The 17,621-nt window shown below is 47.3% G+C and overlaps 1 protein-coding gene across 2 annotated transcripts in view; it reads left to right on the top strand.

The window, feature by feature from the left end:
* The first annotated feature begins 469 nt into the window (after nt 1-469).
* MTO1 (mitochondrial tRNA translation optimization 1) overlaps nt 470-17,621 on the top strand; it is a 524,123-nt gene continuing 506,971 nt past the window's right edge. The window contains exon 1 of one of the 2 annotated variants that reach the window (XM_085619003.1): nt 470-534. The gene's annotated coding sequence lies outside the window, so the exon portion shown is untranslated. The remainder of the gene's footprint in view (nt 535-17,621) is intronic. The other variant, XM_085619002.1, reaches the window with a different exon arrangement.

Below are 17,621 nucleotides of genomic sequence, written 5' to 3' on the forward strand. Positions count from 1 at the left end.
TAAACGGTTTCATTATTTTAGCAAAGTAAACATTTTCTTTCTCATGGGCTTTTCTTTTCCCCATGTTTTCTCTGCTCCACCCCTCGTTGATCGTTTTGGCCCTTCTGGACTGCTTTTTATCTTCTCTTTCATCTTCTTTCCTTCTGTTTATTTCACTTAGTTCCATCCACATCTTAGGCCGCTCAGTCCTGCATGTTCCATTCTTTGTTCATTTTTCATTTTGTTTCAGCTGTTTCTCCCACCCCTCTACCAACCTCCCCTTCTTATCAATAAAACGCAACATATGATCGTTCTTAATAATTTACAAGCATCTCGTGCGGGCAATAGCTTCCGGACAGCAGACAGTAGAAAGTGAAACCATTCTGCGCATCAGAGACCAGAGAGATTTGAATGGGTGCTGTCATTTTTAGCGCAACCAATGAGAGGCAGCAGGCTGTCAGCCAATCCGAGTTTGTGCTGCCCACAAGGTTTAACGTGTGGCAAAAAAAACACTAGACCCAGCATAAGAAGCGCTAGAAATCGGAAGCCAGTGAGGTGAGGTGAAAATATGGAAGCGCATGGAGCATGGCATTGACTGTGAAACGTGAACTAGTGTTAAGGGGAACAGCGAAGCGACCACACAATAGATTTTTAAGGAACGGCGGTACGGTGAATTACTATGCAAGTGGCAGGGGGCTGATGTTTGTCTGGAAGGGATCTAGAGCGAAGTTTTCATGTCACTCTGGTCCAGGCGTGCGTAGATTATTTACTTTTTCCACACTGCATTTGCAATATTTCAATTACAAGAAAGCAAGTTCAATCAAATGTGAAAGAGTCACCTTTACGTGCATAAGAGTTGTTGTCGGATTACATAGGACTGTGAGGTGAAGAATCAGCTCATTCAGGGGTAGAGTGGTATAGGGCACCTCTAGATTACGTTTTAGTGCCTTGTTTAATCAAGCAACAAATTAAATCTTGACACTATTTATTATCTTCAGTTTCCGAATAAACCCGCCGTCCTGTGTGCTGTCGTGAAGGTTACTTGTAGCCAGTCTGTTTTTCACCTACCAACGATAAGCACGTCAGAACCTGTAGTGTCAATTCTCTTACTGTGTTGTCCTTGTCCCAGCGTGATGCTTTTAAAACTGTTTTATTACAGTATATTAAATGCATTAGTGCACTATAACATTCATTGCGAAATAAAGAGATACACTCTGTCTTCCCCGTTGATGGCTTAATAAGTGAATGAGTATGCATATCCAAAACTTCAGCATATTAGCAACATCTCTGATAAAAACAAAAATGTGTGTCCGTGTACGTATCATTGTGCAACAAAATTCGTTACCCTCTGTCTCAGTCTTGGTTGAGATTGCATCGCCTTCAGGACAAGCTCTTCCCCACAAGCATGTCTCGCCAGTACGATTTACTGTAGTCTTTCTTCTATTACCATTGTTTACACTAATAAATCCCTTCTCTCTTCCGGGCGGCATACTGGATTTGCGGTTCCGGTATGAAGCTTCCTACAATTATGTAAAACGTGATCATATGAATGGTTTTGCAGTTTATTTTATTTTTTTCTATTTTATTCAATGCGATTTTATATAGCGTGAACTTTACCCAAAGGTGTCAGAGCACTTTAAAAGGACCAGTTACGTTACATAAGGACTTCGAAGTACATAAGTTACATAAGATACAAACAGAACAAGCATTTGCAATGCAATAGGTCTCGCATTTACGCGAGTTTGAGCTATTCACATTGCAAACAACAATGCCTTTTATTTTTGTTTTCGTTTTTAAAAACATAGATAAAGGGCATTGTCATTTACAATGCCAATAGCTTAAACTTGAGTAAATGCGAGACCTATTGCATTGCAAATGCTTGTTTAGGACTTGTGCCCTGGGTGAAGTTCTAGAACTTTTCCCGTCACGTCTGAAATTCTCACTGCTATGCGTTTCGATGTAATGAAAACGCTGCGTATAGAAAGAACACCGTATAACGGTAGAAGCCCCGCAGACAATATTGCAAACAGAAGTGCGCGGCTTCCTGTTTGTGTCGGCAACTGCTTACGGACCGTCCAGTTGCACCAAGCACGTGATAACAAATGCAGGGTGGTCAGTTCGGGTGTCTGCCTGGCACGGACAGTAAACAATGTTCTATCCGCATGTCTTTTATATATGAAGAGAGCAAGGCGTGCCTATGTGCAGGTGTAACGGGCATAAAAAACACAGCTTTGGGGTTACAGTCCGTGATTAAACTAAGCACACTCTACAAATCGAGCTTATAACATACAAGAAACCATGGCTGGACGAAATGACAGTCAACACGGGGTATTTCTCAATCCCTTCCACGGAAGTGGACGCCTTCTATGTGCGCAGTGTGTACACCGAATTGTTAAAGCCGCAGTGCGTCAGAGCGCAAGCTGCCCCAGTCCCTCTCCTTGGCAAACTCTCCCAATTAGCATGGGGAGGGACTCACTGGTAGGTAGCGGCACTGAGGCTTGGGGTCCAATGTAGTGGTCACAGGCATCTTTCTTCGGGTCAGCCACAGTGCCATACCGTCCTTCCATTCCTCCCTTGAAGTCTTCTTTCAAGTGTAAATACTGAGCGCTTAAAGTGTGAACAGGTCACGCCACGCGGCAGTATGCTGCAGATCACCAGGGTGCAGCGCCGACTCCTCAGCTTACAGCCTTCTCACCACACAGCCACCCACATGTGAGATGTTCCGCTCCCTTTTGCCCACGTCAGGGTTAAATGGATAATTGGAAAGCCATTAGAACATCACATCTCGCGGAAATATATTTCACAAGCATGAACACGGCGTCAAACGGTGTCCGAATTGATAGATATAGTTCAGGAGATTGATCTACTATGACTCACGTTCAGGGTGGCAGTCCCTCGCGGGATACCAGCTCTTGCTCACCCTACCTACATTATGTTAGAAGGAACAACTGCTTGCCCCCAAAGTACACGGCTCATGCTGGTTTGACACACTTAGTACAACTACACAGACAATGACCACCAGCATTATGCGGGAGGGGATGACCAAATGAGACAAGGTAACATTATGAGGCTTAATGCAGCATATTTTGAGATCGTATTTAAAAAAAATTCCATTTCATTTTTACACGCTAGCAATGTCTGGGCAAACGTTCCACTTCGTTAGTAGCAGTTCCACATCCAAATACGCCAATAAGCCACTGAAAGGTGACCAGTCAATCTTTTGAGAAGGACTGTGCAGCAGTTCGTGTTGCTGCGTTTTTAGTAACTTTTGATCCATTTGATCTAGACACATTATGTTAAAATCGGCTGATTATGCTTCAGATGATCGGTTATGTAGCAAATGAAGTGAATTCAAAATTAAGCAGAAAACGCAGTTGCCACAGAATCACAAAGTTGCAGTGGCACTGGCTGTGGCTCAAAATGCCACCACCTTTAACGCCTTCAGCGGCTCGTTGAACCGATGTTGTTACCAGTCTTTTTCAAAGCAGCCGGATAGAACAAGCGCGCACTGAAGCTGACGGAGTGGGAGGGGGAGTGGGGGCGGGCACGCAGGCTGCCAAATGGTGCGATGAATCACGGCTAAAGTGAAAGCAAACAAGTGGTTGCAGGACTCCAAATGGTGCGCGCGCCCGGACGGGTCACATGCACTGTAGTTGGAGGCCTGCAAAGCCACTGTTTGCACTTCCAAAACGCGCTTACTATAAGTCTTGCCAGAGCAGCGCTAAAGCGCTGGTCAGGCGAGACCTAAAAACTCCAAATCCACAAAAGAATGGTAGTAAGTTCATATGTCTACTACAGATACAAGTAGTTACAGTTACATATATACAAGTTGAAAATTCACTCAAGGAAAAGGTACAAACAGAAAAACTAGAGAATTCACAAAAGAATAGTAGTAAATTCATACGTCTACTACAGGTACTAGCGGTTAGTGTTGCATATATACAAGTTGAAAATTCACTCAAGGAAAAGATACAAACAGAAAAACTCTAAATTTCCATAAGAATGGTAGTAAGTACATACGTCTACTACAGATACTAGTGGTTAGAGTTACATATATACAAGTTGCAAATCACTCAAGATTACATTTTAAAAAGTGATTAGGGTTGCACAATTATATATTACATATTTACAGAGCATGACATTCTTGCGGTCGTGCAGCCAGGAGTTAAGGTTGTGTTGGGGCAGTGGTCTTGGGTCCGTAGGGATCCCCGAGGTGGAGATGGAGATGGCTGTACGGGTAGAAGGCCGGGTGTTGGTAGGCTGAAGCAGCATGTTGGATCCCCAGGCTGATGTAGGTGTCGTGGCTGGGGCTCCGCTCCTTTGCCGGTCCTTGCTCCGCGTACCTTCTGTCTCGGGTAAGATCCTCGACCCTGGGATCCTCAAAGGGCACCGCACTTCTCGCTGTGGGCCCAGGCGTGCAGAAACAGACGGCACCTTCGCACAGCTCTCGTTCAGTCGTGGGGAGACAGTTTGTGTTTTTGGTCGTTGAGCCAAGGTAGTCATTTAAGTGACGCGGAAGGTGAAACGCTCTTGGATTATATGCTGAATTCAAAATTTGCAAACATACGTGACAAGAATTTTCAATTCTATTAAGGACAAGGAGGCGAGGATTATGCTTTCTCATTTCTTTACTAGAAATGCTCAGCAGCCAATAAAAACACAGTATAAGCAAAGAAAAACTACAATACCCATAAACACCAGGGTATGACGTGTATAACCATAGAGAGTACAGTATAAAAGGTCATATAGCAAGTACAACATCCTCTTTCTTTGGTGAGGAGAGCAGTTCAAGTAAAAGGAAACAGTTCAAGATTCACGATGACCAGCAGGATGAACAACCATCAGCAACAGCAGAAGTCCATAAGGCAAAACGCAGCACTGGAAGGCCACAGGACCCTGGGAACAGAAGACCATCGGATGCAGAAGAAAAAACCAGATGAAGCAGTAACATCGTCACTTCGGGTCAGAACCTGAAAAGAGACAGACTGCGGTAAAAAACATCCAATATAGAATACAATACAAAAAAAAGAGGGGGGGGGGAGATATCAGAGAACAATAAATTATCAGAAATCTAATGCATATGCAAAACATCAGTATAAATGCAATAAAACATCAGAAAAAACAATGGGTGGGATAATCCTCGCCTCCTTGTCCTTAATAGAATGGAAAATTCTTGTCACGTATGTTCGCAAATTTTGAATTCTATGTCAGGACAGGAGGCTCCGATTATGCTTGTTCAAAGCTTATCCACCACTACAGAAGCCACATGATCAATAGGTGTATAATAGAAAGATTTAAACATGGAATCAGAAGACCAATCTGCGGCCTTCATAATGTCAGACAAAGAAACACCCATCGAAAAAGCTTTAGAAGCCATAGCTCCCCGTGCCGAATGAGCACCAAAAATGGACACATCAATGCCGGCCTCAGACATAAGCCAGCGAACCCAACGAGCTAAAGTAGCCGGAGTAACGGGGCGAAATGGCTTCTGCAAAGCAATCAACAGTTGACCCTGCATATCTGAACGTAAAGAAGCAGTACATACCTCATAATCCTTGACGCATTGGACCACACAAAGATTGGGGTGGTTAGGAAAAGAAGGATAGGTAATCAAAGAAGAATTTGTTTTGGTACGTCGAGAAAGACGAAAAGTGACACCCTCAGGGGTAATACTGCGACCTGCCAAGTCTAATGCACGAACATCAGACACCCGTCTGCAAGAGACTAGGCATAACAACATGGTCAGTTTGGCTGACAATTGTTTGCGGGAGAGCAAAGAGTTGGAAGGCCAGGCGTCCAAAAACTTCAGGACAATGGATACATCCCATAAAGACGTGTATTTTGGACAAGGGGGAGATGCCAGACGTATACCCTTGAGCAATTTTGTAATCAAAGGGTGTTCACCCACGGGTTTACCATCAAGAGGACTATGGCCTGCGGAAATGGCAGAACGGAAATTGTTAACCGTCCGATAAGCTGAACCTGAAGAAGCAAGAGACGCTAAAAAGTTGATAATTAGAGAGACATCTGCTGTAACGGGATCAGCTTCCCGTTGAACACACCAATCACACCATCGTCTCCAAGAACCTGAGTAGCGTTTCTGAGTTTTGGGTGCCCAAGATCCACTGATAAACTTGCAAGTGTCTCGTGAAAGGCCTGGGACTGACCAACAGTCCCCGAAAGACGCCAAGCCAGAAGACGGAGAGAGCCTGACTGGATCAGAGGATGTGGATTGCCGAGAGGGTCCAGCAAAAGATTCCACTTCTGGGGAAGGAGAATCGGCACAGCACAACACATTTCCAGGAGAACTGGGAACCAAGCTTGAGCCCTCCACAGAGGAGCAATCAGAATCAGCTCTGACTGATAACGCTTTGTGCGAGCCAGGACTCTCGGAATCATCATGAACGGGGGAAAGGCGTAGCACAGAAAGGGAGGCCAGGTCTGGAGAAATGTGTCCGTGGCCAGGGTGTCCGGATCCGGTCTCCAGCTGAAGAACCGGGGAAGCTGCAAGTTGAGGCGAGAGGCAAACAGGTCTATGTGACACTGCCCCCAAAGCCGGCGGAGAGAGCGGAAGAAGCGAGGATGAAGCCTCCAATCGCTGTAATCCCGAAGGTGACGCGAATGCCAGTCCGCAATCTGATTGTTGCGGCCGGGAAGATACTCGGCAATAACAGTGATCTTCTTCCGCAGACAAAAGTGCCAAAAATCTTTGGCGATCTCTGCTAAGATCTTGGATCTCGTGCCGCCCAACTTGTTGACATAACGAACCGCGGACACATTGTCCATGCGGAGAAGAATGCAACAATTGGACCGAAGAGGAGTGAAGCAATGGATTGCAAAGGACCCCGCCAGGAGTTCCAGACAATTGATGTGGAGAGACAACTCCTGAGGAGACCATCGACTCCCCCGTTGAAATTGGACCGCACCGGGCTCCCCAGCCCCACAGGCTGGCATCGGACTCTATCACCATCTCCGGGGAAGAACCGAACAGGGCTCGCCCATTCCAGGCTTCCATGTGGTCTAGCCACCACTGCATCTCGCACTTCGCCTCCTCCGAAAGAGGAATCTGATCTGAATAGCGAAGGCCGTTCTGAAGATGACGGATCTTCAACCGTTTCAATGCCCTGTAATGGAGAGGACCTGGAAAAATCGCCTGAATTGAAGACGCCAAAAGACCGACTACACGAGCTATAGATCTCAATGATACAACCCGTTTGGAGATAATCGAAACTAACTCCCGTTTGATGTAACAAATCTTTTGATTGGGTAAAAGCAGCTGACAGGTCAGAGAATTGATCTGGAAGCCGAGAAAGTCTATCACCTGAGATGGGATGAGAACAGATTTCTGAAGATTCACCAGAAAACCCAGGGATTGTAGAAGGTCGATCGTCCATTCGAGATGCAAAATCAGTTTGTGAGGACAATCTGCCATGATCAGAATGTCGTCCAAATAAATAATCATGCGAAGACCCCGAGCGCGCAAGTTCTCCACCACTGGCTTCAGAAGCTTCGTGAAGCACCAGGGCGCCGACGAGAGGCCGAACGGGAGAACCTTGTATTCGAACCAGTCCCCTTGCCACTGGAACTGGAGAAACCGACGATGTGGACCGAAGATTGGAATTGACAAATAGGCGTCCTTGAGATCCAGACGAACCATCCAATCTCCAGCTCGGAGAAGATCTCGCAAAAGATGGATGCCTTCCATCTTGAAATGTCTGTAAACCACTCCCCCGTTGAACTCCTTTAAATTGAGGACCAAACGGGATCCGCCCCCTCGTTTCTGAAGCAGAAACACCGTGCTCACAAAACCCCTTGGATGACGGATAGTTCGAAGAATAGCCCCTTTTGAAAGAAGGGAGTCGATCTCCCGATCCTGAAGAGAGAAGATCAACGGGTTTGGAAGGAGGGATTGAGGAGTGAGCTGATAAAATTCTATCTTGTACCCCTGAACCGTGTCCAGCACCCAAGCATCGTTGGAGATCAACTGCCAATTGTGGAGAAAAAATTGGAGCCTTCCCCCCAAAACCACCTCGGAAAAAGGAATCAACCTCACCTGAATTGTTGGAGTCGTGATGACCTCCTTGTTGACCTCCGAAGCGGCCTTTCCAGAACTGACCTTTTCCTTTACGGGAGGGGTAGAAGTTTGAACGGCTGGTAAAGCCGGAATCCTGACCACCCCCTCTGTGGGACTGGAATCCTCGCTGGGAGTTCTGCTGCGAACCTCGGCCGAACGAACGTCCCCTAAAACGTCCGGCCTTGGCAAAAACCGGCCGAAACGCCCGCCGAAGCGAGGCTTGGGCCTTGTCAAGGCCACTGAAAGTGGCCACAAACTGGGAAAGCTCCTTCAGGAAAGGCTGACCAAATAAGAGCCCTTGAGCCAAGGGGCCTGCTTCAGAAGAAGAAAGCTCCGCCAGCTTGGGATCCAGGCGGAGAAGAATGGAGCGGCGTCGTTCACATGAAATCGCACAATTTGCATTGCCCAATTGACAAATGGCCCTCTGAGACCATTCAATGAGTTCATCCGGATTTACCAGAGCCGAAGACTCCTTAGCAAGAACTCCCAAATCCAAAATTTTAGTGAGCGGGCCCAATAAATCCAGTAATTTATCCTGGCAGGAACGCCAAGACCTGTCCAGACCTTTTTTGGGATCTCTGGCGTACTTTTTAAGGTACGTGACCATGGTAGGGTCAACCTCCGGGGTTTCGGCCAAATGGTCCGCCAAATCCGGACGTGGACACTCGGATCTGAGTCTGGCCCGGACATCCTTTTCAAAAGGCTGGTGAATATGGGCTTGCACATATTCCGCCACTGCCGGAGAAGGCAACCAAGAAGAGGAATGGGGATGTACAATTTCAGAAGGTTCGAAAGTTAGAATGGGAGGATGAGAGGGGGCGTCCACGAAGTGCTCCTTACGAGCCTTCTTTCGTGGAGGAGGCTCAAATTCAGAAGAGGAAGAATGCGCTTCGTCCGCATCAGTATCAAGGAGGGAAGAAAACGAGGTCCCAGCCGACCCCTTAGCACTTGCCGTGTCCGACGACAATGATTTAGCCAACTTCTGAAAATCAGATCTATGAGGATTGACAGGGGACTTGGACGTACGCGCAGCTGGTAACCAACCCTGTTTCTGTGCGTAAAGAGACAAATGACGCTTCAAAGGATTAATAGCGCGAACAAGCACCTTATTCACAGAGTGTTGCACCCCTTGATCAAGCGCCTCCACCAAATCCTGCTCCAAAGAGCCAGAAGGATCTTCCTCATAATAAAAGTCATCCTCATAATATTCCTCCATCCTGACACAAAGTGTAACAAGAGTCAATGCCCACAGGAATGACGTCAATCAATAGTGGCCAAAGGCGCAATGCAGGGGGAGTGAAAAGAACCCCACAGCAAGCCCACAGTGCAGATTGGCAAATCTGAACACTCTAATAAAAGAACTTTAAAATGTGGAGGGAGGGCTTGCTGACAGAAAAACTAGCACTCTAGGCAAAGCCTATGCACAATTATGCAGCCCAAACGATTTAAATTGCAAATGGGCGTAAGGAGGGGCAAATACACAGGCTGTGGGCTCTCGGTGCAAAGCGACCGTTCTGACAGGAGAAATCACCTGATTCGAATAACAAACATGGCCGCCGCGCATGCGCGGTAACGACCGCCTGGTATTCAAACACACGGAGCACTCGCAGAGCTAGCGCGAGCCTCCGAGCCCCTGACTCCCACTCCACAAGAAACAGAGACTCGGGCGCAAAGCGCCCGTCTCCGGGAAGGTGAACACACGCTCCCCGCACAAAGTAAAGACCGCGGCGAGCGAGAGAAGAGAAACAGCTGAAATAATAAACACACGCTCCCCGAGCGAACAGCTGAAATGCAAATACAGTCACCATAGAAACGTAAACACAAGCGTGAGAACACACGAAAACAATACGTCGTCAATAGCGAGGCAAGCACAATTACAACTGATACAAGCGTTTGTTAAATATATAGAAGAAACACTTAACTGGCTGCGGAGCAGCAAAGAAAGAGGATGTTGTACTTGCTATATGACCTTTTATACTGTACTCTCTATGGTTATACACGTCATACCCTGGTGTTTATGGGTATTGCAGTTTTTCTTTGCTTATACTGTGTTTTTAATGGCTGCTGAGCATTTCTAGTAAAGAAATGAGAAAGCATAATCGGAGCCTCCTGTCCTGACATAGAATTGGAGTGGGGAACGGAGATGTTTAATGTTTGAGCGCCATGGGGACACCTGTAAACAGTGGCGTAGCTAGCCTTTCGTTTGTCACCTGCGGCTGTCAAATGAAAGGGGTGGGGGGGGGAGGGTGCTGGCTATTCCTGTGACAGCTGCAAGTAAGAGCCGGGTGTAGTGATGCAAGGAGCCTCCAAGTGATTGCTTTAAGTATTTATTGAATAACAAGAATAGAACAGGTAGGAGCCAGGCAGCTTCCGCTCCAAGACCTGTGGTAACGAATGTCTTGGACTGGAATCTGCGAGCAGAATGTAACTACAATTCCATGCCTTACTCTGGTAAGAGGATACAATAAAAATAATACAATGACGCAACACACCCCCTCCCAAACACAACACAAAGATATGCAGCTGTAAATGTAAGCAAGAAACTAACAATGAACTGAATAAGAATACACAAATAGCAAAAGGAAACAGTTACATTATATATTCCTTAAACCATGCCGGAAGGACCCTTTTCCTTTTGCCACCATTCCTGACACTCTCTTCCACAACTGCAGGGTCATTAACAACCAGATTGCACCTGCACCTCCTCCACTGCTGCAGCTCCTTCCAAAACTTCCCTGCTCCTCACCACTCTCTCCTCTACAACACCTGCCTCTCCATTATTGACTACTTGATCAGAAGCCAAACTTGATTGTTCAGGACTCTGTTAAAAAAAATCTTCCACCCACTCTGTGTCCTTCCATCTACTCCCTCGTAATGAATGCTCTTTCCGACACCACCTCAAAATTCTGCACAGGTCCCATAGCCACACTTTTTAAGTTCCACACCTTCTCATTCCTCAACCTCACAGCATTGCGCAGGACCTCCACAACTTCCTGAGGTGCTCCAAACTGACTCTCCCCTTTGGGAATCTTACTGGGTTTTCTCACTCGTACCCTATCACCCACTCTCACTTCCTTCACTCCATGTGTTTTGTCATAATATACTTTACTCTTGTTGTGGGTTTCATCCAAATTGTTTTTTACGTCTTCGACCACTGCTTCGCCATTCCATTTGAAAGCCATGCCGGAGAAAATTTGCATCTAGGCTTCCTACCTCTCATAATGACAAAAGGAGACAAATCCGTTGCATCATGGATAATCACTCTATAAGCCCACACAGCCTTTTGTATCTCCAACTTCCAGTCCCTCTGTTTACATATAGCTGCCTGAATGACACCCTTTAACACGCGGTTAAAGATTGTTCCACTGTGCCATTTCCACTGGGATTATAAAGGGACGTGGTTTTATGCTTCACTCCGACTCTTTCAAAATAGAACTTAGCACTTTTGGATGTAAACTGCACTCCATTATCGCTTAAAAGAATGATAGGTAACCCTTCCATCACAAAAATGTTATCCAGAAACTGAAGGACAGTATTAGTAGCCACTTCCTCCACAATTTCTACCACCGGCCACTTGGGGAAAACAAGTCAATGGCAACAATTTCATATTCCTGTAATTCACCCACTGGGCCAAAAATATCCACAGCAACGAATTCCTAAGGTAAACTCGGAATTAACCCTTCAGACATTGGTGGGCTTAAGGTCTTCAAAGACTTGTGTGCTGAAGAACATACATTACACCCTCTCACAAATATCTCCACAGCCTTGTCCACACCTGGCCACAGGAAAACAACCTTGACAACTGACTTGGTCCTAACCACTCCAAAATGCCCTTAATGGCAAAGCTGCAAAACCTTGTTCCTCACACCTTCCGGTGGCATGACTCTGTCCCCTCTCATAATCAATTCTCTGTCCACAGACAACTCTATTCTGACTCCCCAAAAAGGTCGCAACTCATCCGTTACGCCCTCCTTCTTAGGCAACCCTACACACAAATAGTGCAAAACATCTTGTAATGTTTTGTCTTTTAATTGTTCCTCAAAACACTCTGTCTTTTTGATTGCCTTTACTCAAGATTCTGGGGAATCAGCAATCTTAAAATCCCCCCATGGGTCGTACACACATTCCTCCATTGTAACCATCATCCTGGATAAACAGTCCCCCACAACATTTTCTCTTCCAAGTACATATACCATTTTGTACACATATTCCTTCAATCTCATCTAAAGCCTTGCTAGCCAGGCAGATGCTGCCACGCTACCCTCCGTAGTTAGAATTTTTACCAATGTTTGATTATCAGTGCGTATGGTGACAGCCTTCGCCCAGACGAAAGCACGGAAATGTTCCAACGCCCAGGCGCAGGCCAACGATTCCCTCTCAATAATAGGATATCTGCTCTCTGTAGGTGACAACGACCTAGAAGCAAATAGAATGATCTTTTCGCTGCCATCCACACTTTTCTGCGACAATACTGCTCCCTGTCCCTTTGCTGGCATCAATCGTCAAATGTAACGTGTGCTATTGTCACTAAGGCGTATAAGGCACATTATGAATGTCGAGTAAACGTACAGCTATTATAATATCTGTCCTTTTTCTGATCTAGGTTCTGTGACATCAGTGGGACATTGCCCACTGTATTACGATGTGGGAGGTAGGTTTTCCCCTCTCATTTTGTGTAGATAGCATTTGATACCCTGGCCCTGATGAATTGCCCATGATCTTACTGACAACAGAGGCAAGAAACATGTCGACCGAATGAGAGTAGGACGTAGGCATCTAGGCACTTAACTCCTAGCTTTACGCCACTCTATTGACTTTTAATCAGGCAATTTACCTACCAGTATAAATACAATTCAAGGAATAATTGACCTGTTTTAACTCACTTACACTACATCTACACTACTGGGCCCCTCACCCCCACTGCACCAAACGGCAGGGACAAAAGATCTCCGACAAAGAGCCCCATTTATGGGAGCCCGTCAGGCATTGCAGTGCCGGCCCGACGAGGAGCAAGCCCAGATGATGAAGCATGACACCTAGCTTGCTGGGTGTGTGAGGGCTCCAGTTCCGAAGAGGAGTCTCCCCCTCTCACTTTGAATAATAGGATTCACTTATTGAACCTACATATCGAACCTAGTACTCGCTGACCTTATATGTCTCCTCACCCTTAGGAACTGCATCAATCGTCAAATAACATTCCAACTCCGGTTCGAAACTACTCAGAGCTGTTACCCTTTCTAAATCAGATTTGATCTGATGAAACTCCGCCTCACAATTTGTGGTCCACTCAAATTTGGTATTCTTCGCAACAAACGTATATTAAAAACCTTACTGGCAAAATTGGAAATAAACTTTGCACAGTATTCTGCCATTCCCAAAAAGGATCTCACTTCATCCTTGTTTGTTGGTGCAGGTGTGCCAACAATATTATTTACCAACGAGGGTTTGGGCCTCACACCATCTTCATATATTATGTGTCCCAAATAAGTTACACTTCTCTGAGCAAACTTGCACTAACTGAGCTCCACAGTCAAACCTACATCTTGCAACATTCCTAACACTTCTCTCAGCTTACCATCGTGACCCTCCTTGAATTTAGCAGACATTAAAATGTCATCCTGGAAGAAACTCCCTTCACACATTTTCGCAAACAGCCTGTGCATCAGCCGCTGAAATACCGCAGCTGCTGATGCGAGGCCAAATATACGTTTAAATTGGTAGCAACCATAAGGTGTTATAAAGGCTGTAAGTTTCATAAACTCCGGCATGAGCATCACCTGGTGGTACGCTGCTGAACGATCAATGGTGGAGAACCAAGTTGCTCCCTTGAGAGATGACACCATCTCATTGATCTTTGGCAACGGACACCTTTCAATGACAATGTTATTGTTCAAATGGTGCAAGTCAATGCATAGACAAATCTTTCCATTACTTTTGCTGCTACCACTACCGGAGAAATCCATTCAGAACTTTCCACCACTTCAATCACATCCTTTTCAATCAGCCCTTCCAATTCTTTCAACACTTCATCTCTAATTAAGATAGGAATCCCTCTCGCCTTATGCACTTTAGGTTTAGCATCCTTTTTCAGTACAATTTTTTTATTTTTTAATTTTTCAAAAACCTCTATTGAAGAAAGTTGCACAGCAAGGTTACAAGATTGCACACTATCAATACACTGTATATGAGCATACAGTATTATGCAGCAGAGGTTACCACATACACGTAACGCATAAAATCGATACAAAGAAGAAGTGTCATGGCAGCACTGGGGGAATAGTGTGAGCTATGGGAAGAGGCCCATCGAGTGGGGGAGAGAAGCTAGTGGAGCAGAAGGGTGAGTGAGCGGGGAGCCAGCTACTCACTGACCATCACAGGCGGCCGCCGTGGGCGGAGTGCCGGCGGGGAGCCCGGGGAAGGTCGCAGGGTGCTGAGAGTTACGACTTAAGAGGTAAGACACAAGTGGACTCCATATGTCAATTGGGTGGTATTTGGCCAGCATTATGTCCCAGAATTCAGACAGGAGTGTCTGACACCGCAAAGCATCCTCAAGCCAAGTTTCAACTTTAGGTGCAAGCCTGCGACCCCAGCACATGGAGACCCTACGCCTCGCAAGGACAAGAAGCATAGCAGTCAGACGGCGTGTGGCATCTGGGCAAAATTTCACGAAGCCTAAAAGGCAAAGCAGAGGGTCAGGCTGGACCATCGACGAGGTGATCTCAGAAATAGCGGCACAAACCTCGCGCCATTATGCGGAGATCTGAGGGCTCAGCCAAGCGAGGTGGGAGAAGTCTGCCACAGGAGCCGAACATCGCAGGCATCTATCATTAGGGTTAGGTCCCATCTTGTGCAGCTGGGCAGGAGTCTGGTAAAGCCTATGCAAGTACTTAAAGTGGATGAGGCGCAGGATGTAATTTGGGGATAGGCGTTTGATCTGGTTGCAACAATAGAGCCAGTCTTCTTGAGAGAGTTCGACACCTAGGTCCTCACCCCACGCCACACGTGCCCGGTCTGTAGGAATGGGAGATGTTGCCAGTGTGAGGTCGTAAATTTTAGTGACCAGCTTTCGGGGGGAAGGGGACGTGTAAAGGAAGTCAAGAGTGGCCATCGATGAAGGAGGCTGGGGAATCGAGGGGTGAAGCTCCCTGCAAATAGCTCCTTAGTTGATAGTAGAGCAGAGTGTCCATGGGGCCGGAGTCGACAGCAAGAGAGAGGAATTTGTCCCCAGGGTAGAGGTCCGACACCGTGGAAAGCCCTAAGCGGGTTGCATGTTTAATCATCCCGGATGGCTGAAGGGGGAGAAAAGCCGGATGATGAGCAGTAGGCATAGCATTCGTGGAGAGCATGTTGGTGCCGGAGAGTTTACGGAGCCCATCCCAGGCCCAGCGCAGAGTCTCCACCGTGTCAATCTCGGTGCGTGTGAGTTTCGCCGGAGCGAACAAGGCGGTTGTGAGCAACCATGGGGCAGCAAGGCCGGCTTCCACCGCGACATGCGGCTGAAAAGGAGTCGGGTGGAGCCAAAAATGGAGAAAACTGGCCTGGGCGCTAAGTGCATAAAGTTTAAAATCGGGGGCACCAAGACCACCACGTGACATTGGAAAGGGTAAGGATATTATTTGCAATTCTGGGCTGTCGACCGGCCCAGACCAGAGTGATGAGCAATGAGCGGCCTTTGCGAAAAAAGTGAGCAGTGAGGGGATGGGAATATTGACAAATAAATATAAAAACTTCGGGAGCACCACCATCTTGGCGATGGCTATGCGACCGGCCAGAGACGAGGGTAACCCGTGTCCGAGAGGAATCTTGGACTCAAACCAGTCCACAGCACGGCCAAAGTTAACTCTTCAAAGCTCGTCTATGTCCCTGCTCAGCCAGATGCCTAAGTATCTCGTTGGACCCGACGCCAACACAAAGGGGTAGTCCGGAGTGAAGGGTGCCGTGGCATCAGTGAGGGGGGAAAAGCACAGATTTATTCCAGTTAGCCTGGATGCCGGAGTAGCCCCCAAACCGTATCACCTCACGAACCAGTGGACTGAGGTTCCCCTGAGGGTTGCGAACGTAGAGAGTAACGTCGTCCGCATACGTGGAGACAAGAGCGCGATCCGCGAAGCCTATACCTCTCTGGGTGTGGTGTTGTCGAAGTCTAGCAGCAAGGGGTTCCATTGCGATGGCAAAGAGCATGGGTGACAGCGGGCACCCCTGCCTGGTACCTCTGGCGATGGAGATAGGCTCTGATATTTGACCGTTGATCCGGAGGCGGGCAGTGGGAAGGGTGTAGAGAAGTAGTATTTTGTGCATGAAGACCGGGTAAAGCCCAAGCGAGGGAGGAGATAAAAGAGAAAGGCCACTCAAGGGTATCAAAGGCTTTGGTGGCATCAAGCAGAGCAGCCACTGCCGGAAACTTAGGGTTAATTTGATGAAGGACGGAGAAAATAGTCCGGAGGTAATGGGAGGTCACGCGGCCAGGAATGAATCCGGACTGGTCCGGGCGAGCGATGAGCGGCATGAGGGGAAGATGGCGGGAGGTGAGGAGTTTAGCAAAGATCTTGTTATCCGTATTAATTTGTGAAAGGGGACGATATGAGTCGCGTAGCTCTGGGGGTTTGTCCGGTTTTAGAAGTAGTGTGAGTAGTGCCTCACGGAGCGAAGGGGGGGACTGACCGTTCTCAAAAGATTTGTTGTACATGGCAGCTAGGTGTGGGCCCAGAAGGGGCGCGAAGGTCTTATAAAAGGATGCTGGCAGGCCGTCCGAACCGGCGGTCTTGTCACCGGGCATGCCATTAAACGCAGCAAGGATTTCTTCTTTGGAAAAGGGCTCATCAAGGAATTCCTGGTGAGTGTTGCCAAGCCAGAGGAGCTGAAAGGTATCGAAATATTGATCGAGCTCCTTGCACGGGGGCACTGTCCCGTCCGCGTAAAGTTGTGAGTAAAATGCGGTAAAACGCGCCTTTATCTCCTCAGGAGAGGTGGTTCTGTCAGGGCCTCCGTCCTGGAGGGCGATTATGTAGGACGCAGCGTGAGGGAGCGGAGGAGGTTGGCAAGGGTCTTGGCAGGGCGGTCGCCCTCACTGAAGCGGCGCGCCCGCGCCTCCCTGCCCAAAAACGTGAGCTCTCTGTTGGCCTCGTCGGCGAAGTCGGTGAGCTTCCCACGGATCTGGGCAAGCGTGTCAGGGTTAGGGGAGTGGGAGGAGTCCAGAGCCCTAATCTCCGTCTCTAATTTATCAAGAGTGCCGCGTATAGAGCGTAGGACACCGGACAGCTTAGAAATGCATTCTCCATGGATGACGGCCTTAAATCCCTCCCTCGCTGAGCTCAAAATAATTTGTAATTACAGTTTTTATCTCGTTGCAGAAGACCAAGTCACGTAGCGCGTTAGGGGGCAGCTGCCAAGAGAACGCGCGACGTTGGGTGTCTGTCATAGTGCCTTGTCAAAGAAGTGAATGTCGTGGAAGGCTAAAAATGCGGGTAAGACCTCGTGCAATCTGGTGGAGAAATGCCATAAGGAGCATAGCAAGCAGCACAGTGTAATAACATTTGAAGTGCAATAAATCACCAAAATCAAGATTGCA

The sequence above is a fragment of the Triturus cristatus genome, chromosome 7, assembly GCF_964204655.1.
Source record: "Triturus cristatus chromosome 7, aTriCri1.1, whole genome shotgun sequence".
NCBI classification, from domain to species: Eukaryota; Metazoa; Chordata; class Amphibia; order Caudata; family Salamandridae; genus Triturus; species Triturus cristatus.